Source organism: Schistosoma mansoni, chromosome 1 (genome assembly GCF_000237925.1).
Source record: "Schistosoma mansoni strain Puerto Rico chromosome 1, complete genome".
NCBI classification, from domain to species: Eukaryota; Metazoa; Platyhelminthes; class Trematoda; order Strigeidida; family Schistosomatidae; genus Schistosoma; species Schistosoma mansoni.
The window spans coordinates 42,582,435-42,590,997 of NC_031495.1; positions in this window are offsets into that span (position 1 = coordinate 42,582,435).

Genomic DNA, 8,563 nt, shown 5'->3' on the forward strand with positions numbered 1-8,563 from the left:
TGACAAATCCTATTATACAGTATACTTTGCAACCACTGATATGTAAACATCTAATCGTTTTACTGACAACTGTTCTATAAACTCTTTGTGTTATATACTAGTGAAGACATAAGTATGGGTACCTTCCGGGACCTATTATTGGACTATTATTCTAAATATATTTTTACTATATAACTGTTCAGTGATTAGATTTAATCTATACATATTCATCATATTATAAGCTTTATTTTGACCTATAAATTATTAATATACGGTTTACTGTCCCTAAACTATATTCAGTTTCTTATTACTTTCTCCCACACTCACAGCCACATTTTGCTTGATCATGTACAAATATTATTTTCGACTTTATGGTGTGATGCGGTTTGTCTGTCTGGTATATACACCAAGTGTGCTTGAAATAGCTGATTCACATAGCAGCTGATATTGGCGTTCTGGACTCAACTGGAAGGGCTAGGCGGACAAAGGACCAATAAGGACGCTAGACTGTTCATATCGGTCGAACGTCATTGGTTTGGCACAGTACTAAGATTAGACAAGTATTCCGATTGGTGGATAAATCATGTGATAAAAAGCCGGGCATAAATCACAACAAATTGGCGACGGCTTTTTTTAATTCATAACACCTTGTTGTTTTTTTTTCACCGACGCTTGTCGTTTTGGTTCTTCAAGTTGTTTCAAATCCACTAGGTTACAAAAAAAATGATCTAAACTGCTAAACTGTTGAGTTGTATATCGTTTTATTTAATTATCTTTGATGAACAAATAATTTAACCACTTTTTATTTTAATGTCAAGGAGGATGTTTTTGATAACTCGATGAGACGAAATTTTCGATTGTTGAAATCAATGAATAGTATCCTAATCAATAAATGAACGCAATGATACAATATGGCCGGGTGATGGCTACTCATGAGATCATGTTATTAACTTAACCCCTAGGATGATTATAAACCCAAGACAAGACCACTAGCCAAATGAATGGATTTCTGTGCCGGAAAATAAAGTGCTGAGACACGGAATATGAACACAAAGTGAACATAACTAAATATCATAGGCGAATGGGGGAAATTAGCTTGCATGTCACGCGTTTCCCAGTTGGTTAAGGCCCAACTTTTAGGCAATACATCATTCAGTCATGCATCAACATATACGATAAACTAGTCACTACAGTGAGTTTCAATAATAACTATGATAAAAACTGATGAAATGGATACAATAAAAGGCAAAATTTAATGGAAATAATTATCAGTGTGAGGTTGTAGAGATTACTGAATTTCATTGAAATCATGAACCAATCTAATTCAGACCATTTAAAATCTGAATACATTGGATAGCCGGTTCGTCCTAGTGTGGGGCTCCTCACCAGTGCCTATTCACGACTCAGCATGCTGTGATCGAACCCAGGATTTCCGGTTTCACGCATGAACACCTAAACTTCAGATCACTGAGCCAGCATCCAACAGTGTTAATGTCTAACTTCAACTAATCCATTATTTATTTAGACACATAAATATTGGTACAATCAATGACATAGCACGACCATCTTCCATTGTCTTCGATGGGCAACTGCCTCACACCCGACATTAGATAGTCGTGCTATGTCATGGATTGGTTGAAGTTAGACATTAACACTGTTGGATGCTGGCTCAGTGATCTGAAGTTTAGGTGTTCATGCGTGAAACCGGAAATCCTGGGTTCGATCACAGCATGCTGAGTCGTGAATAGGCACTGGTGAGGAGCCCCACACTAGGACGAACCGGCTATCCAATGTATTCAGATTTTAAACGGTCTGAATTAGATTGGTTCATGATTTCAGTGAAATAATTGCTTAATCGTCATTTACATAGCATTAAAAACAACAATCTGATGGAAAGTACAATTTTATTGTGAAATACTTAGTAGTTAATTTAGTATTTAGTGAAAAGGAAAACAAGTCTACACAACGAAACCTAATTATAACACATCTAAATGGTAGTCATACGTGTATTTTAGCTACTAAACAATATAGATTTGAATGTCTTGTGGAAAACATAATTAATAAAAACCTGTGAATAACTAAACACAATTTATCAACAACAGAGAAAAATTGTAACTCATGATTAAAAGTATGTTGTTTCAAATTCTTGGAAGTTGATTTTTCGTGAAATTAAAAGAGGAAGTGGCTCAACTTGGTGATGAAAGCGTGATCGTTAAATATAAAAGCCCGTATCACATCAAAATTTACTACCATTATTACTATTTTGAGTTTTACTAGCATTTACACGTCATATATTTATTTATTGTAGGAATTTTTAAAAAAAGAACCGATCACAACAGATATGGAACAATACAAAACAAACAAATAACAAATGATAAATCTAAATTTCGTTTCATCAGTGTTTGCCAAAAATTTCTGTGCGGAAAACATTAAATCACCCCAACCAAAAAATATAGCAACCTTACCATCTTTATCCCCGAAGCTAGACAATATGAGCTGTAACTAAGTAGAAAAGGCAATGATAAAAATAATTCTACAATGAGTAAACGCCGTAGACAAAAACCTCAATTTCATGGTTTAAAAATATATTGTTCAGAGGAATAAATTTAGCTTTCTGAGGGACCATCGTAAGCAACAATGCAAGCATGTTCGGGATGGGATTCTCCCCCTCGAAATGCCAGATGTTACTTCAGGATTGGGTTGCATCGAAACCTGAACTAATGATAGGGAGTGAAGTAGTTGAGCGTGTTGACCGCTTCACTTATCTTGGGAGTCTTATCAGCCCTTATGGTCTGGTGTGTGACGAAATCTCAGCACGGATACAGAAGACGAATCTAGCTTTTGCCAAATTGCGTAATTTATGGAGTAGGCGAGATATCCGTCTACCAACCAAAGGACGGGTTTACTGCACAACAGTTCGTTCCGTCCTACTTTATGGCAGTGAAACATGGCCGGTAAGAGTAGAGGATATTCGTAGGTTACTAGTATTCGATCATAGGTATCTTCGAAGCATTGCTCGTATATCCTGGGACCACCGAGTAAGTGATGAAGTCGTGTTAGGAAACGGGTACTAGGTAAGTATGGCAAATCGATTGAAGTAGTGAAACTTCACCAGTTGAGATGGGTGGGACACGTGTTACGTATGCCCAACCACCGACTGCCCCGAGGTGCGATGTTTTATGGTGTAGGAGTAGGTTGGAAGAAAGCTAGTTGCGGCCAGATCAAAACATAGCACAAATCCATGAAGTCACTGACAAGTGGACTGAGTCATGTTGGTAGGTGTAGACTACCTAGTTGGGATTCGCGAGATGATAGCAACCGACGGTTAGAGACCTTGAATGACATGGCTCAAAATTCTTTGCAATGGCGCAGGTGCATCCACTCTTTGTGTTCTCCTAAACTCTGATGTTCTGAATTCTTCATGTCCCTGTCCCTTTCAAAATCTGTTTCAATAGACTATACTCCTTGAATAACATCTTCAAACCCTAACCTTTCCGATTACTACTTATACTTTTACTACCTCTACCACTATGGGATTTGAATCGACAATTGTATCTCAGTGCTAATGTGGTATGGTAACTTGGACTGATGTACGTATGTATGAAGTTCTACGTTGTTGCTGACTGGCTGACTGACTTTTGAGTGAATGTTCAGCTATTAGGCCCATAAAAATAAAGTATCTTAAAGGCAATGATAGTTCGGTTTAAAATTTTCGTGCAAAAAACTCTAAGTAACTTGGTTAACATTTGAGTTTCTGAAAATTTTAAATTTTAAAAGGTAGAATCAGGTATGGTTTATTAAACAACAAAATAAAAAATCAAGTCATACGATATGAGGTTCAATTATTTGCTTCAAAATAGATTTGACTATATAGAACATGATACCACCTAATGTACTTGGTCCAGTTTTAAGTTTTAAATTAAATTTATGGATTAGATATCTTTGTTATGTGTATAAACAAATATAATTTAAAATTTTACTGGACCTAAAAACACTCCACTAATGAGCTTTACTGGAATCTCTCCAGACCAAATATTGTATTTTTATTTAATTTATTTAAACACATACATATTGGTACAAAGGGGCACCAGATACATATGCGCCACATATATTGTATAGACTGAAACTTCAATAAATCAGTCATTCGGTCAGCTACAACGTAGGACCAGGCACATATATGCATCGGTCCAAGTTGTCATAACACATTAACACAAGATGAACGCCAAATTCATTGAAACAGTTACTTCACTGGTAGTAATATATAAAAGAAAGATTGTGTGTAAGGATATGATATAGGAAGAAAGAATTAATTTGTGAAAATGAAGGTATAAAGCCATCTTAATCTCACGGTTTAAGGGAACACAAAGAGTGTATACAATTACGCCATTGTGACCGATTCTGAGCCATGTCACCCAAAGTCTCCAATCACTGGTTACAAGAGTCGCGCAGACCCCGGCCAAGTAGTCGACATCCACCAACATGGCTCACACTAGAAGTTAGTGACTTCATAAACTGATGCCACGTTTTGATTTGGCCGCCCCTAACTTTCTTTTAACCGTCTCCAACACTAGTCAGAATTGCGGGTCGTGGTAATTGGTGTTCAGGCATACGTAACACATAACCACTCCAAGAAATATGTCTCTACTAGCTTGAGAGCAAAAAAAAGATACGATGATAGATTTGTACATCATAAGCAGTGGTGAGCCCTGAAAACTTTTTGCAACCTTTCTATACAACGGAGTTAAAAACAATCTAACCCAAAATTTCTTACCTGTAGTCTACAACAGAGGTGGGTATACATTACTAATAGTCCGCGAATCCGCAGATAGTATGTCGGAGGCCGGATATACAAAGTACTAAAGTACTCTTAATTAAAATAGTGAAATTCCTGCTTTCCAAGATTAGTTTTGATTACAATTAAGTATTCTACCAAAAGGAATAACGGTTAACAAACCTTTTGATTCAAATGGATGTGACGTAGAGTGAAAATAACCATCAAAATAATTTCTGACAACTCTACTTCTGCATCATTAGACGCAATATCATTACATAGGTAACTAAAAGCGCTATTTATTTATCCCATGACATTTTATTTTGATATAACTGAGATAATCATGTGGCTATGATTGATAATTGACTATCTAAATGATTATAAACAAATAAGGTGAGTGATACATATCTAATGTGACTCAATTACAGACTGAGAGATACACCTACCAAACTGTTAGAATTTATTAGAATAGAATGGGCTGCAATGCCAAATTTGCCAGATTATTCACTTTATATACTTAACATATATTTCAATCTACTATTCTGACCAAGGATATTAAGAACACGATTCTCCCCACTCTCAGCCGTATCAGGGCATCGAGAACACTATTACCTGACTAAAAATATAATCTAACCGATGAGAATTAATATGAGTCAATATACAGCATAATTAACGAAGCATTTTTGAGATTTCATTATAGACTCATGTTACTTTTAAATAACTTTAAATTATTTCACCTCTATCTTTTTTACGTATATTTCTGAGTGATTGCGCAGGACTCAAAAAATCCTATGGCTGACTGAATGACGACCGGAGGCTGCAGCTTGATTACCTTCGGTATATAATAAGTAGTTTTAAATACATATGCGACCAAAATATCGACAAGTTTCAAATGTCAGAATATTTTAAAGTAATAAAAAATAAGGGCGAAATCTAAGTCTTAGTCATTCAGTCAGTCAGCTACAACGTAGGACCAGACACATATATGCATCGGTCCAAGTTGCCATACCTCGTTAGCACAACAAGATGAACACCAGATTCATAGAAGTAATTAATTTAGTGGTGGTAGTATATAAAGAAAGGTTGTATATAAGGATATAGTATAGGAAGGAAGAACGTTATGAAGCAATTTTAATCTCAAGGTTTAAGGGAAGATAAAGAGTGTATACACCTACGCCATTGTGATCGATTCTGAGCCATGTCACCCAGAGTCTCCAACAATTGGTTACGATAGTCACGCGGACCCCAACCAAGTATTCTGAATCTACCAACATGGCTCAGACTAGAAGTTAGTGACTTCAAGCACTGATGCCATGTTTTGGTTTGGCCGCCCCTAACTCTCTTCCAACCATTCCCTACACTAGTCAGCATTGCGCGTCGTGGTAATCGGTGTTCAAGCATACGTAACACGTGGCCCAACCATCTCAGTCGATGAAGATTCATCACCTCATCAACTGACTTACCATCATTCCCTAATACCCTGCGTCTAACCTCACTATTACTTACCCGGTTATCCCAGCAGATGCGAGCAATATTTCTAAGGCATCTGTGGTCAAATACTAGTAACCTACGAGTATCTTCTACTCTTAATGGCCATGTTTCGCAGCCGTAAAGTAGAACAGAGCGAACTGCTGCGCAGTATACTCGTCCCTTAATTGATAGACGGATATCTCGTCTTCGCCATAGGTGACGTAAGTTGGTGAAAGCCAAACAAGCTTTTTGAATCCGTGCTGAAATTTCGTCAGACACCAACCCATTAGGGCTGATCAGACTTCCAAGATAAGTGAAGTTGTTCACGCGTTCGAATACTTCACTCCCTATCCTTAGTTCAGGTGTTGACGCAGGCCAGTCCTGGAGTAACAATTTACATTTGGATGGGGAGAAACGCATCCCAAATATCCTGGCATTATTACTCAGTTCTAACAGAAGACTCTGCATTTTGCCAGCGTCTTCACCAAACAGGACTATGTCATCTGCGTATTCTAAGTCGATAAGTGAACCTCCTGGTAGAAGATCAATTCCTGAAAATTCAGTCGACGAGAGTGTTATTTCCAGCAACAGGTCTATAATGAAGTTAAACAAAAATGGGGATTGTGGACAGCCTTGACGGATACCACCTGAGGTTGTAAAATCATATGACAGTTCGCCATAAGCTCTCACTCGACTGCTAGTGTTCGAGTAAAGAGCCTTCACAAGGTTTATGTACTTCTCAGGTACACCTTTCAATGACAGACACTGCCACAGAACCTCTCGGTCTACAGAGTCAAATGCTGCTTTTAAGTCAAGAAAAACTATCATTGTCGGACGCCGATAAGCATGTCTTTGCTCTAAAACTTGACGAATGGTGAATATGTGGTTGATACAGCCACGACCAGGTCTGAAGCCAGCCTGATTTTCTTGTGTTTGCAGTTCACGAGTCTTAGTTAGGCGCCTGATAATTATTGAGGCTAGTATTTTAGATGCTATGTTAGTCAGACTAATCCCTCTATGGTTATCACAGGATGATTTTGGCCCCTTCTTATATATTGGGACAATCAGAGATTGTGACCAGTCAGATGGGATTACGTCCGTCTCCCAGATTTTAGCCAGAATATTAGTCAACCTAATCGCTAAAATTGGACCACCATATTTAAAGACCTCTAAAGCCAATCCATCTGGACCAGCTGCTCTTCCTCGTTTCAGATTACTTATAGCCTTTTGAACTTCAAGTAGGGTCGGGGGGCCTACTTCAATGTTCCATTCAGGTTTTCTGGGAATAGTGGGTAGTTGTGCAGTAGCTGAAGGCCACCTAAACTGCTCCTTAAAGTGTTCCGCCCATCGTTCTAAACGTTTGGGTTGAGAGCAGATAGGGGTTCCGTCTTTTTCCGAGATTGTCTCACTTACACTTGACTTCTTAATTCCGGTTTCTTTTATTAGTCTGAATAGTTGCCTGGTGTTGCCTACAGCCGATGCCTTTTCCATCTCTTTTGCTTTCATTGCCCACCACTGCTCACGATCGTTCCCTAGACTTTTAGTTAACCTAGATCTAATTTGTTTACGCTCTTCATCGTGTTCAGAGCCTGATGGGATGAGTTTACGCGAATCCATCAGTGAAATAGACTTAGAAGAAATCCACTGGTTTTTTGGAGCCCTATGGTTTAAATTACTAATAGATGTTACTGCTGTTTCCACAGCTGTTCGTATGTCTTTCCAAGTAGCATCTGGGTCAGTCTCGTTTACAGAACTGCTTAGATGTGAACTCAGTTGTTTCTGGAATTCGCATTTGGCTTTCTCGTCCTCCAGTTCAATCCTAATGGGTCTTCTTTGTGTACCTTTCTTGCGTCCATTGAGGCGCAGACAAATGCGCGCTCGTATTAAAGCGTGATCAGAGTCTAAACAAGTATTCCAATACGATCGACAATCTTCTATTGAGCCTCTCCAACGATGACTGATGACAATATGGTCTATTTGAGTCCATCGTTGGTTTGGTGCAGGTGGTCGCCATGTTAAACGATGTCTCTCCTTATGCTTAAAATTAGTGCTTGCTAAAAATAAACGATTGTCTGAGCATAGTTGCAACAGACGATCACCATTATCGGTTCGTTGAGCCGGAATACTAAAACACCCACCTAAATGTCTTTCTGTTTGATTTAAGCTGCCTACCTGGGCATTAAAGTCACCCGCTACGACTACTATGTCTGAGCGCTTAGCTTTCTGAAGAAGCTCAGAGAGCTTTCTGTAAAAGTCATCTTTCACTTCGTCACGGCTGCAGTCAGTGGGAGCGTAGGCAGAAACGACGAAAAGGCAACGACGTGTGTCCCTATCCTTCCGAGT